Source organism: Monodon monoceros, unplaced genomic scaffold (assembly GCF_005190385.1).
Source record: "Monodon monoceros isolate NGI ecotype Baffin Bay Population unplaced genomic scaffold, NGI_Narwhal_1 Super_Scaffold_14, whole genome shotgun sequence".
In the NCBI taxonomy this organism is placed as follows: domain Eukaryota; kingdom Metazoa; phylum Chordata; class Mammalia; order Artiodactyla; family Monodontidae; genus Monodon; species Monodon monoceros.
In genome coordinates, this window is record NW_021703770.1 from 74,704,693 (window position 1) to 74,719,408 (window position 14,716).

A 14,716-nucleotide genomic window follows, 5' to 3' on the forward strand; every position below is an offset into this window, starting at 1 on the left:
TGTGTAAGCAGAGAAGCACGTTCTCCCCCATCTGTCTTCCGGGGCGTAGCTGCCACCAGGTGCTCTCATCGCATCCCCCGCAGTCTGGGTGCGGTCACTGACACTGATGTTCCTTTGGCTGAAGAGCTGGTTGTGAGAATCAATGAAGAACTTTTTCCCATGACCCAGGTGCCTCATGTTTCTGCAATATTAATATATATATATATAAAGCACATAACCAAAGCTGGTATATTTACTATGTGCCAGACATAAAGCTGAGCTATTTACACCTATTAAATCACATCATACTTTAAAACAACTGGTTTACAGATAAGGCAACTAGAAGACAGGGCTTAGGACAACCACCAAGGACACTCACCCAGTAGGAAGTGTGGAGATAAGAAGTTTGGTTGCAGAACCCCAAGCCCTTGGTTAGATACCATGCGGTCCTTACTATCACACATGGTAATGGCCAGGATTTGGAGGCTCAAGGCTGACAACTTCTGTCTTCTTGAGACCTTAAAATAAGTTAACTCCACCTTTCTCTCCCTTTCAAGGAGATTTAACCTTTGATATTCTTCCTTTATCACCCAAAGATACAGATATAGACATAAATTAAGATTTCAAGCCTCATCTTATATTTACAGTCTTGCATGTATCTGAAACTTGCAAGACTGAAACTTACAGTCTTGCATTTATCTGAAACTATGTAAATAATCTAAACCTTTCACAAATTCCTAGTTAGCTTTTACCATTTCTGATTTCTCACCAACAACAAGCCTAAGGGAAACTGAATCTTGAAAATAATTACAAAGTTATTCAGATATTAGAGAAAATCAACTGATTTATCGATTGAAAAAACAATCAGCTACTTCCCATGCTTGGGCCCTGGACTGGGTGGTGAGGTCACATGGAATAATAATATCAGAAGAGCTCAGATAGTTGTTTCCTTTGACATGGCAGCGAGGTCCATCAGACAGTATCGCTCCCTGGCATTTTTGGATGATGAAATGTGCCCATTACAGTATAGCATGCTAAAAAGCAGAGAGAATAAGGAAGCTGCAGTTCCTATGAGCACAGGTGATGGCCAATCAGTGCGGCTCTGAAGGCAAAAATGAAGTGCTTGGTGTGGCTCTTACAAGGTGGGGAGTGCGGACCAGGGCTGAGACGAGGCTTCTGTGAGCAGGGAATTCGTTAAGCCTTCAGTCATTCTCTCAGCATACAGAGATGATGCATAGCATTGATGACACAGTTAAATAACTTCCCATCATAAGAGGCACACAGGATTATATTAGCAAACATGGTGTCTCACACACACACACACACACACACGCATGCACAGAATTTTGCAATGTTTTTCTTTCCCTAACCAGAATGTTGCCTTAACTCTCTGGGTATGGTCAGTAAGGATTTGTTGTGTTACCACTGTTTCAGGAAAGTTTCTGTATGTCTGCTAGAGCTGTTTCCTCTGCTACAGGCTGGACCAGGAAAAATTCACTTCATTTAAAGGAACACCCATAGTATCTCTTTAAACTTAATAAAAGATAAGGGAGATGATGAACAGACACTCTCATTTCAAGATAAAGAATATGTAATTTGATTGCAATCAAAATTTAAATTGTGATGAAAATTTGCATGAATTAGAGAAATTAAAAAAAAAACCATCTCCCCTGTATAACAAGAAAAGTAGGTAAATCTAAAGACCACAGGGAAGATAGTAAAGCAAGAGGGAGAAAGAAACAGCTGGTTTATCTCAGAAGAGAAATGGAAAAGATATTACTTCACAGAAATGAAGATGGAATTGAAACATACTGTCAAAATAGACACTGCCAACAACTCAACTAGGAGTGGAGGACAGGACTGAGAAAATGAGAGAAATAAAGTAGAAATGGATGAAGAACATAAAAGATTCAGTAGAAAATGGCAAGTATGGAGAAGAAGTAAAGGACGCTCAATATGGACACCATTAGTGACCCTGAATAAAAGAAGCACAAGCAAGAGGAAAAAATATAAAGATATATTTAAAGAAAAGTTTGCAAAATGTACAATTATTTGAATCTACCAGTTAAATAGACACACTGTGCTCCAGGAATAATTGCACCGGAAGAGTCCATCCTGAGGCCTAAGTTGATAAGCTACTAAACTTCAAAGAAAATGAGAGGATCTTTCAGTCCACTTGGCCAGGTCAGTGAAGAAGTCTCCTTGGGGAAAGAAAAATCAATTTAGCCTCAGTCATCTCGACTGAAAAATTTAACCCAAGAAGACAGTGGAGTAGTGCTCTGACAGAAACAAAAAATGTGAACTTTCTGCCACTACCAACATGCTATTCAAGAATAAAGGGCGCAGTTTAAAAATTCTGAACATGTACAAACAAATGGAAAAATTATTCCCCAGAGAGTTTCCTATAGAAAATACAAGAAGGTAAATTTCTGCCTGCCAGAGAAATGAGATGAATAGAAAAAGCAAACATAGGTGGTGCTGGGTAGTAGAAACCATACAGTCTGTAGAAAACCAGACTAAAATTGAATTGGCAGTTATTGTTACAAAAGAGGATTTAAGTGTTGAAAATGAAAAAAATGAAATGAAAATGAATAAGAATAGTTGGCAGTGGTCGGGGAAAGGGGACCACCAGTAGTGTCATTACGCTAATTTCATCATCTACTATAACCAGTTATCAAAACATGCCATTTAGTGCTAAAAATCAAGTACTTACTAAATAAATATACTAAAAGTATAAAGCAATTTACTGAAGAAGGGTCATGAAGAAAAGGAAAAGTAAGACATGTGTATGCATTCTCTTATTTTTCAAATTAGGGATTATATAGCTCATATCTAGTGAGAGGGAGAATGACTGTAAATTAGAGGATTATAGTATGGTAGACCTTTCTCAGCTAAAAGTAGGAACATGCAGGGAGTATTAAATAATACAATTTATTTATTAAAACCAACAAAAATATGACTGTAGAATTAAATCTCACATCTCTTATTTTAATTACTATAAATGAAGTAAATTTATCTATTAAAAGAAGATGTCTGCCATATTAGTTCACTAAGCAAAACAACACTATGTAATATGTACAAAAAATATGTAAAAAAGTGATTTAGGAAAGTTGTAAATAAAAAGATGAGCAAAGGCAGACATGCCAGCCAGAAGGAATGAAATATCAGAAACGAAATATAAAATACCTGCTTATATCAGAGAAAAGTGGAAAAGGGGAAAAAGTATCATGTGAGGCTGACAGGCACTTCAGAAAAATAAAATGCGTAATCTATCACAAATAACAAATAAGAAAACATCAACATCAATAATGGGAAATAACGGGAACGATGAGAAGAAATAAACTGACGCTTTGATTTACATTTTCTTTCCATGGCAGATCGAGTGGATAAAACCCAAGTAACAACATAGGAGATTGTGTCCTTTCTTCCACTCCAGGAACACGTTTTACTAGATTTCTGTTGTGTAATCTTCACTTGCATTGCTGCCTGTCACCTACTTCGACATGCAGCCAATAAGGGCCCATAACTAATACTCGCAGCGAACTTGTGAAATACTTCGACAAATTGGCACAGAATGTATAGTAAAAGGAGGTTGCTGTGCAAAGGAAATCCGACACACAGAACTCTTGTGAGTGTGGGAATGCTCAGATGTATCTCTAGGAAGTTCCTGAATCTAGAAGAATAACCTGGAACAGTGTGTGCTCTCACACAGGCAAGCCTGGGTTTGAATTCTGGTATCAGAAGAGACATTGAACAACGAGCTGACCGTCTGAAAATGAGTACCGGCTAAAGGGAGTGTTTGGACTCCACTGCCACGGTGACACTCAGGAGAGGGAAGATAGGAGGCGTCTGTTTTCTAAAAGAAGGTTTAAAAAATAACTAATACACACGTACTCCTATCCCCATCCTAGCTATAAGAATCATATCTAAACACATAAGAACACTCTGGTCACTTTTAACAATTTTATGGCTAATCTGGATGAAAGCAGAAAATAGTCTAATCAAAATGCAGTGGCAGAAAGTTGGGAATATCAGCTAATACACTGGAGTGGAGAAGCAGATACAAGTGCTTTCTGTCAGACGGAAACAAACCGATGGAATTTAAGACAATTAAATGTGAAAGTATTCACTCACTCTTAAAATGTTCACTACATGAGTAAGGGTGGGGTAATCTATGATGGCAACAGTTTTGAAAAAAATAAGTAGTTGCCTGAAAGATTAATATAAGTAGATGATTTGATGTAAGTGTCAGAAGTGTTGACTTTATTCTCCACCATATTCATTAAATATAATGCTTACTACAAGGGGAGTAACAGACCTCTTGCGATCTATGTGGTCTGCTATATTTGAAACAATGAATGCCGAGTAATTTAGATGGATTCACATTCCTGGGGTCCAGTACTTAGTCATGTCAGTAACTGTAATTCTGCTCAAAATCCTTTACCTCCATGACGTTGGGGGTCCCACCCCCATCTGCAAGGTGGGGTCAGAGAACTTAACACTTACGTGTGACATGGGATTAAATAGGATAAGTTAAGAGCTTAGGAATAGACCATGGTTATTGTCATTATTCTGGAATCATAGTTTAATAAGGAAATGGATCAATTAAAGTATGCTCCGAAAAGTTCAACACAAATGTTGAAGATTCTGGAAAGCAAGTGGCAAATTAAACAGCTAAAGAAACTGAGTATGTTTAGGTCATAGAAGATAAGACCTAGAGGAAGAAATATGTCTTTGATTATATGAAAGTCTCCACATGGAAGAGAGAGAAACCTTCGTGTCCTCCAGAGGACACCATGGTGTCACTGAGTAGAAAATGCCTGGAACGTGACTTCCTGTCATTTTAAGGAAACTTTTAAATAATGCACTTTGTGAATAGAAAGGGCTAACTTACAAATAAAGGGAGTTAGGTGTGAAATAAGTCTCGTTAGCTAGAAATAGAGGATCAGGTTACACAACACGGGAAGGTCTCCCTCAGGACTAGAATCCGATAGCTCAATAAAGTGGCATCAATACTGCTTCGGACGACTTAAGCTCAAAACTATTAAACTGGGCTTTCCTGGTGGCGCAGTGGTTGAGAATCTGCCTGCTAATGCAGGGGACACGGGTTCGAGCCCTGGTCTGGGAGGATCCCACATGCCGCGGAGCAACTAGTCCCGTGAGCCACAACTACTGAGCCTGCGCGTCTGGAGCCTGTGCTCCGCAACAAGAGAGGCCGCGATAGCGAGAGGCCCGCACACCGCGATGAAGAGTGGCCCCCGCTTGCCACAACTAGAGAGAGCCCTCGCACAGAAACGAAGACCCAACACAGCAAAAATAAAATAAATAAATAATAAACTCCTACCCCCAACATCTTCTTAAAAAAAAACAAAAAATGATTAAACTTTCTAAGAATAAGTACTACCATGATAACTCTCCTAACTGGCCTTCACCTCATTCTCTGAGAGAATTTCAAGTATCACATTCCCTCTCCCAGACTTAAAATGACCTCCAGGGCCATTTTGCTCATCCTAGAGAAGCTGACCAGTTGATATGTAGCCAGAGTGACCCTGAGAAGAAACAGAAATTCTTGATACATGAGCAGATGAAACATTCCTTAAGAGCTGCAAAACAGAGTTATCAAGGCTACTTGCTATTATTGGCGAAGAGAAGTGGTTTCCTGCCAGAGGTGAGGAACTCGATCATCACACAAAAGGAGAGAAAATACATCGATTCTAGTGTGAGGCACTGAAATTCAAATGGCAACAGCTTCCACGCTAACGTGGCTGCAGGGAGATACTTTTATAACAAATGTTGAGGACAGTTCAGTGAGATATAACCATATATATATATACTTATAACCATGAACATCATTGCTGACTCAGTATTTCTACTGTTAGCAATTTTCTAAGGAAATTATCAGAAATTCATATGAACAAGCATACACAAGGCTATTTATTGAATCAATGTTTGGGAGGGTGAAATAGAAAAATTAATTTATATTAATAGAAGATTGCACCTACATACTTTGATAGAACCACTGAAAATGAGATTTTTGAAAGAATATAGGAAAAGCTCACAATAAGGCAATTGACTATAATTTTTAAAGTTATGAGAAAAATAAAATCTCAAGTAAATATTACATAATGTATGATATATACACAAAGTGCATATTAATTTTTTAAACATGATAAGATCTGTATGTTGAGATTATGAGACCCATATTTCTTCTTTCTCTTTTGAAGTATTTTTTAATTTCTCATAGTGAAAACATTTATTTTTAAATAATTACATAAAAATTATTTTAAGTATTTCTTTTCATAGAGAGAAAAATTGTGAAAAGCTGGTATATATTTTTATGTTAAAATGATGTGGGGCTTCCCTAGTGGCGCAGTGGTTGGGATCCGCCCGCCGATGCAGGGGAAACGAGTTCGTGCCCCGGTCCGGGAGGATCCCACATGCTGCGGAGCGGCTAGGCCCATGAGCCATGGCCGCTGAGCCTGCGCGTCTGGAGCCTGTGCTCCGCAACGGGAGAGGCCACGACAGTGAGCGGCCCGCGTACCGCAAAAAAAAAAAAAAAAAAAAGATGTGAAGAAGGGCAGTTTGTGAATATTCTGAAAGAGTTTGCGTGGAGCAGAAGGGGGCAAACCCAGGACACATACAAAGGAAACTGCATTTCTTGATTACTATATTGAATATTTTCTTTTATATTGTGTAACTTCATGCTTATGAGATAGTCAGATGTTTTAATACAATTAAATTATATCTAAAGAGGAAATAAGTTATTGTAAGCCTAAAATAATTGTAATTTAATTTTTATTAAAGTTCAGATAGGATTCGATGCTACAAGTTTGAGGATTCAAAAGCATTTTGGGGAATGCAGAGCATTGGGTTAACAAATAACTTTTAACAATGAGATGAAAGTGAATACTTACATATAAGTTATCAAAAATTTTGACTTAAATTTGTACTTATTCTCTATTAGTTCTATTTACTACTAACAACAAAAACCTTGAAATGTTTGATTTAATAATTCTAAGGATTATTGAATTGTAAACCTTGGATTATAAATGTTGTTATAGGAAACTATATTTTTGGGGATTTAAAATATATTGTAGAACAGTATGTGTTTACTTAAAGTTGTATGTGAAGCTTGCCATTTATTGTGTTGTTAAAACTAACTCACTGACTAGAACCTCACTGTCTTATTTTATGGCACCAAAGAGATGTAAATTACACTGAAGTTGCTCTTAAAATTATGATTATAGGTTACAAAATGCATTCTCTAACAAATATTAAAATTTATACTTTTTTCAATTCCAGTGAAAACAACCTAACCTTACATTTTAAAGAACACACTAAATCACAAATAAGCAGAAGGAAGGAATAATAAAGTTTCGAGCAGAGACAAACAAAATAGAGAACAGAAAAACAACAGAGAAAACCAACAAAGCCTACAGTTGGTTCTTCCAAAAGATCGACATAATTGACAAGTACGTGCTATAGTGATGAAGCAAAAAGAGAGAAGATTCAAATAAGTTAATCAGAAATGAAACGGGGCTGTTACTACCGATTTGACAGAAATAAGAAGTGTTATAACACAGTGCCATAAATAATTGTAGACGGGTACATTGGATAACGTAGGTTAAATGGGATAATCCCTAGAAACACACAAACTGCCAACACTGGATCATGAAGAAACAGAAAATTTGAAGAGACCTGTAAATAGTAAGGAGACTGAATCGGTAATCAAAACCTCCCCAAAGAGACAAGTTCAAGACAAGATGGCTTCACTGGTGAATCCTACGTAAGATTTAAAAACATGAGCACCAATCTTTCTCAAATTCTTCCAAAAAATTGCAGAGGAGGGAATACCTCCATTCTATGACGATAGCATTACTCTGATATGAAAGCCAGATAAAGAACCTATAAAAAAAAGAAAACTAAATACTGATACTTTGACGAATTACAGATGTAAAAATCCTCAACAAACTACTAGCAAACAGAATTCAGCATCGCATCAGACCTACCTGTGAGGCTGCTTCCTGCTACCTCCGTGAAAACCGTAGTGATTTTTTTCCACCTTTTCACTCACATGTTTAACACTTGATATCTAGTTAAAATTCTGTACATTAAATCCTCTCTGTTCAAATAACTGGAGTGGCTTCTGCCTCTTGATTGAACTCTAAATGATGCTTTCTTGTAAAGACTCTGCTGTTATTCAGAGTGAATGGAAGCTATTGGCGAGTTCTTGTGAAAGGAGGATTTCTCATCTCTCTACCCCCAGTGAGTGATCTGACATACATCAGAAGCCACTTTTCAAGTCCCTATAAAAGGTTTAGCAGAAGAGCTTCTCCACATGGAAACCCGAAGAGGTTTTAATTGAACTGCCTTAAATCGTCAAAAAAAAAAAAGCTAACAAGGGTTTATTTCTGTTTTCCTTCTTCCAGCCGCAGCTGCATCTGTTCCAGATCCCCTTTCCTTCTAATGTATTATCATAGAATATTGAATATTTATTAACTTATAAATATACTACATCATTTTATCTAGAGGAAAACTTCTCCCCAACATCTCTATTTATCTTTAAACATTACATTACCATAATTCTTTAAGCTTTTTATTAAGTACTAATTTTTTGTTATATTTTGCATATGCTTTGAAACATGTACTGCATTTATTGTTTTGCTCATGGAACAAGATATACTATTATACAGAGTGTAAGAAATACAAATCATTTTCATTTAAAAAACCTTAGTTTCTGTCATTACAACAAATCCATATTAAGCATGTCCATTTTATTTATTCTCCTAAATCTGCCTGTTGTTTAAACTGTGACTAAAATTAACTCATGCCTCAGTAGGTAGGATCATGTAATTAAAATGCAAATTTCAGTATAGGTCATTGCTCATTGCATAGTGAAAAATAACTACATGTGTTGTCATGACATTCTACTATATGTCAATTTGTTAGAATACACTTTGAGGCTGGCTTGACAAACTAATTCTCCCTCTAGATTTATAACTCATTTTTGAGGATGAAATCAAAGTTAATGAACCAGAAAAGTTTCCACATTTGGTGAAAAAAATTTTTCTTGATTCCTTGCTATGTAAATGGCATGAGTCTCCTGCTATGAGAATTGTAGGCATTCTAATCTAGAAAGAATGAATCTCCTTCAAATTCAATAATATCAAGTGCTGCTTTTCTGTAGTATTTCAGAAATATATTGGCATTTTTTCAAAACATAATTAAGACAAAATTTACTTAAAACTGTAAGAATTGCTATGTCACAAAAATCATCTAGATTTTCTTATTTTTGTGTAATAAGTTATATGTAATATGTGATTATTTTTGTCTTATTTTAAAAATTATTTTTAGAACTTAAAAAAAAATTTTTAATTTTATTTTTGGCTACATTGAGTCTTCGTTGCTGTGTGTGGGCTTTCTCTAGTTGTGGTGAGCGGGGGCTACTCTTTGTTGCAGTGCGTGGGCTTCTCATTGCGGTGGCTTCTCTTGTTGTGGAGCACAGGCTCTAGGCACACGGGCTTCAGTAGTTGTGGCACGTGGGCTCAGAAGTTGTGGCTCGCGAGCTCTAGAGTGCAGGCTCAGTAGTTGTGGCGCACAGGCTTAGCTGCTCTGTGGCATGTGGGATCTTCCTAGAACAGGGCTCGAACCCATGTCCCCTGCATTGGCAGGCGGTTTCTTAACCACTGTGCCACCAGGGAAGTCCTTCAAGTTTTTAATGTTAATAAATAATATCTATTTTTAAGTTAATAAATAATATCTATACAAATGTTCATTAAAAATAAGTCAAACATACAGAATATGTAAAATAAAACATGAAAATTGGATCTTCACTCTCCTCTAGATCTTCACCCTTCTCTGGAGACATTCGGGGGTAACCATCTCGTAGAAATCATCCTAAACCTTTAAAAGAAATGTTTGCACATAGGCCTAAAAAAGCCCCAACAGATGGATTCATTGTGTGGGTGAGTGTTTTTTTTTTGAACCTTAATTTCTGTACATGTAGACCTATTTGAGTATAGTGGTATTATAATCTACAGAGTGACTGTAACAAATTTATGTAATCATTTCTATATTGGTGGGACAATTGTCTTTATCTTTCTATTACATGTAAATTTTTTTCTGCTAACATCCTTTAAAAAAGAACTGTTGAGCCCAACGAAATGTGCAATTTAAATTTGGTACTTAATATAAAACTGCCCTCCAAAAATTTTGTAACCATTCATACTCTCACCAAGAGTATTATATGAGAATGTCTGAAGATTTAAATGTATTAAAGGTTTTTATAAACATTAATACATCAATTAAATCTAATTGATGATATCTGTGCTTCACAAAATATCTGTATTCACCAATTCATTAAGATATGGAGAATACAGCTAAAATTTAGCTTTGTACATTTTCTGTCTTCTTATGTATTTTGCGTGACCATAACGAAATCATAAGCAATTGAATTCACACTATTTCATTTGGATTTTCAAATACATATTGCAATTTATCAATGTCCTCTACAAGGGATACATTCTCGGTAATGAATACAAAAGCTCAGGGAAGTTATTCTTTTCTTTTGTTGCAAGAGACTCCTTTCGTCTGTTCTAAATCTCAAAATCAAGGCAACATAAACGCAGGACATTGTGAGCCGTCCACACTGCTCTGCAGTTCTGCCCTCACCACAACAGGCTTAGCTTCAGCCAAGCCTTTCTTAACGCTTCCATACTCAGAAAGCACACATCTGAATCACGCTAGACTAACACTTTGAGAGTGGCCTGAGACTTTGCAATGGTTCTCTCATTACCACCAAACACCCACCCTAGACTCATCTTGCACTTGAATTTTGATGAAGACATTGCTCCCATTTCCCCAGTTTTGAAACAGGCCCCTTCCCTGTATTAAATGCTTAAGAGCAGCCTCGGAAGCCTTAGCAATCTTGCCAGTGTTTTCTTCCTCTGCACCAGGCTTTCTGACATCACGCTGACTGTTGTTTTAACCTCTCCAGAAAGTGAGTTCTGAGCCTACGTCACTTGCATTTATGAGCCACATCTGATCCAAGGTACCTGCATCTCCGTGTGCAGCTGAGACCCTCACGGGGGCCTGGAGTCACTGACCATGACTCACTGCTCTGATGCCCTGGGAGCTCTGCCCTCCTGGACACCCTTCTGGAGAAGGTTAGGAGTCTTGGCTTCGTACTCAGTTAACACAGAGGACGAGTCATATTCATACAACGAGGTGCAGACAACAGATCCCATTCAATGTCACAGACATCCTCACCGACGGTGTGGTGGGCAGTGTCACCGTGTGTCCAACAGACAGACACTTTACCAGATTCTTGTGCATCTTCTTGAGGTGCTGTATTCTTGTACAATAACGTGTATATTTCACCCTTTATTAAAAATAGTGGCTACTTATTCCCTGCTCTTCACTTTGCCATTGGCACTTAATGAACTTTCGTGGAGAGTCTTCTAGACAGGTGCCAGGTGAGGTAGCTCACCCTCTTGATGGCGGGTCACTATCGCACTGACGGGATGTGCAGGCTGCTTCGCGTCGCTCGGGGGTGTGGCTCTGGCTGTCCTCATCAGGCTCCGGGGCTGGCGTGGTTCTTTATCTCAAGACGTATGGAAACGCTTAGCCATCGTCTCTCTTCACACGCTGCCTCTCACACGTTGTTTCCAGTCTTTCTGCAGAATGTCCCTTTTTTGGAGCTTCTCATTCTAAACTTCAACTCTTACATTATCTTTCGTAGTTTCACCCCTTTCTGTACGTGCTGCATTCTGATGATACTCTCAGATGTGCTATTTCCAATTACATATTTTATCTTCATTTGTATCTATGCTATTATTCAATTGGTTAATTGATTATAATGTCAAATATACTCATATTTTGTTCATTTTTGAACTTCTGTGGGGTTCTTTTGCAAATCCACATTTTTGGACACCATCTCCTGTTCTTGACTTACAGTTTCCACTCCCTTATTTTTTAAAAAAACACAACACATGATAAGTAAAAATAGTTGTGGACTGTTCTTTAATGTCCACACTATGCTTTCCCTTCTAATGGTTTATTTGCTCATATGGTTTATACGTCTGATTAAAATCTCTTCTTCCGTGAGGTGGTCTTACTGAGAGTCTCATGCCCCCTGGAATGTGAGGGTGTCCCTGAAGAGCTGGTCCCCAGCACTGGCCCCTGCTGTGCACAGTGACTTTTTCCAGTTCCAGATCCCTTTGTGTTTTGCTTTTATTTTAATTTCTCTGGTTGGGGTACACGTATCACACGGGCGGCACAAAATCAAAACCAAATCCCATAGGAAGCAGAAGAGTTCTGTTCTAATGTATCTTGGATGATGTCTTTTTGGTTTTGTTTGAGACCCAGAGTATCACAGATATGAGGGGACTTAAATACTTTAACATTATGTCTGAGTTATTTAATAAAAAGCATATGTATAAACATACATATTTATATCAAATCTGAGCTTCAGAGAGCACTACATGAAAATTAAGTTAGGAAGAAATTTGAGATGAAAGCAACTAGTCCAAGGTAGGAGTCCTGTCTGAGTGCTAAATCTGGATGAGAAATGAGATTATGTATGATCTTCAATTTTTATTCCTTAACGTGGCTCAGATTTTAAGTAGAGGATGTAGCTTGATCTCCTAATGCATCGCACTATGCAGGTGAGTTTTTCCTGTTATGCATATACATGAATGTCGAACTGTAAACTAATCCTATTTCCTGAAAGACTTCATTAACGTGGTGGAAAGTAGTGAGGGAAAAATCTATTAACTCCCGCTTTCAGTTATTAAAGTGCCAAGAAGAATTCACTATAATTTCATAATTGTGAGAGACTAAGATATTTGAAATAAAATTTCACTATAATAATAATATTAAAAGGCTAGCAAATAAAAACTAGCATAAATGCTTATACTTATCTGTGTTTATTATGTATGAGTTAGAATATTAAACAGGTTTTATTATGATTTGTTCTATATGCAAGCTTTTTCAGATTCTTATGACTTCGCTCCGTGTTATTCAAAACCTAGATACATGCAGAGGTGGCGAGGACTGTCCCAAGTCACTGAAGGGCGTGTGTAGGAAGTGTTCCATGTCGTTGCCATCATAAATAAAGCATAGCTCTGGAGTAGTCAGGGTTATGAAATATTCACAGTAATTAAATTACACTAAATATTAATACTTCAGGGCTTCCCTGGTGGCGCATGGTTGAGAGTCTGCCTGCCGATGCAGGGGACGCAGGTTCGTGCCCTGGTCCGGGAAGATCCCACATGCCGCGGAGCGGCTGGGCCCATGAGCCATGGCCGCTGAGCCTGCGCGTCCGGAGCCTGTGCTCCGCAACGGGAGAGGCCACAACAGTGAGAGGCCCGCGAACCGCAAAAAACAAAACAAAACAAAAAAAACTTCACATGTTTAGGGTCTAACGGGCAAGGGAAGTGATAACACAAATATTAGAGTCATTTTTAAGGAAATATTCTTCATTCATACTTTTGGCAAGGATTCCCCAAATGAGTAGGTCTACATTTTCATATATCTGTGACTATGAAACGACCCTGTCTAGTCCTGGGCCTGGCACTCTTCCCTCACGGCTGAGGCTTCTATTTGAATAATTTATCCTTAATGACTTTTTCCCTCTGCTTTAGCCCTGCGAAACTGTTAAACTGTTTTTCCCAGATGTCACCTGTGCACTCCCAGCCTCAGAGTCACCTGGGATGGGATGGGAGCAACAAAGCCAGTTTCCCAGGCATCACCCCGGAGCTAGTGCATCAGATGCTCTGGGCTGGAGCCTGGTCTCTGCGCTGTGAACAAGGCCCCAAACACACCCATACTGCTGTGTGTCTACCCAGAGCACCGGCTGGCTCAGGCGCGGGGCCCGAGGAGGCGTGCCGGGTACTCGGGGCCACACCAAGGGGAGGACAGGTCAGAGCTGTAGGCGCAGCGCACTCTCCAAGGCTCTGATCACTCCTAGCTCGGTCACACGTGGCTCTGCGGGCAGCCTGGGCATCGTTAATGATACAACTTATACCAGAACATAAATTCTCTACTGCAAAGAACACACTTAAACACTTAATACACTAATGCAAATAATGACATATATTAAGAAATTTACATTTGTTATCATTTACTTTTCAAAAATAAACATGTGAGATAGTTAGACTTACACAAATGCTACAGATGAGGGAGCTGAGGCTTAGATAAGAAAAGCAACCTAGTTTTGACAGGCTGAAGATTATTTTTAAAATTTTACCATGGAAATTAACTCGCGCTGGGTGTACCAACTATGAATCAATATCGCAGGTGTTTAGATTTTGATCAGCGCTTGCAAACTGAGGTTGATGTCAAGTGTCAGACGTCTGTGTCCAGCCATGGGTTCCCTGCCACTGTCACACATGCCAGACAGGGTGACTCTGAGTCTACAAGCTGAACCTGCGCTTCCTTTTCTTATTCTGATTAATGTTTATGTTATGTTTACGGAAGCAATAAAAGTTAAGTTTAGCCAAATAAAATTGTAAGTGGAACCAGTTATTTTTATAATCAATTATTTTATTCTAACATCAATTATTAGTCCAATAAGTCAACTAAATTCTTAGCTTGATTAATCGGACATTATTTTCATTCCACACATTAATTTAGCCTCATTTTCAACACTTTCAGCCAATTTTGAAAATTCCCTTTAACTTTTAGGTCAATTAAACATAGGTCTCCCAAATGTTTAAGATACAGTAAAACTGTCTTA

At 38.2% G+C, this 14,716-nt stretch overlaps 1 protein-coding gene across 1 annotated transcript in view; it reads right to left on the minus strand.

Moving 5' to 3' along the window:
* SNTG1 (syntrophin gamma 1) overlaps positions 1 to 14,716 on the minus strand; it is a 327,320-nt gene that overhangs the window by 76,953 nt on the left and 235,651 nt on the right. The gene's annotated exons all lie outside the window — the stretch shown is intronic.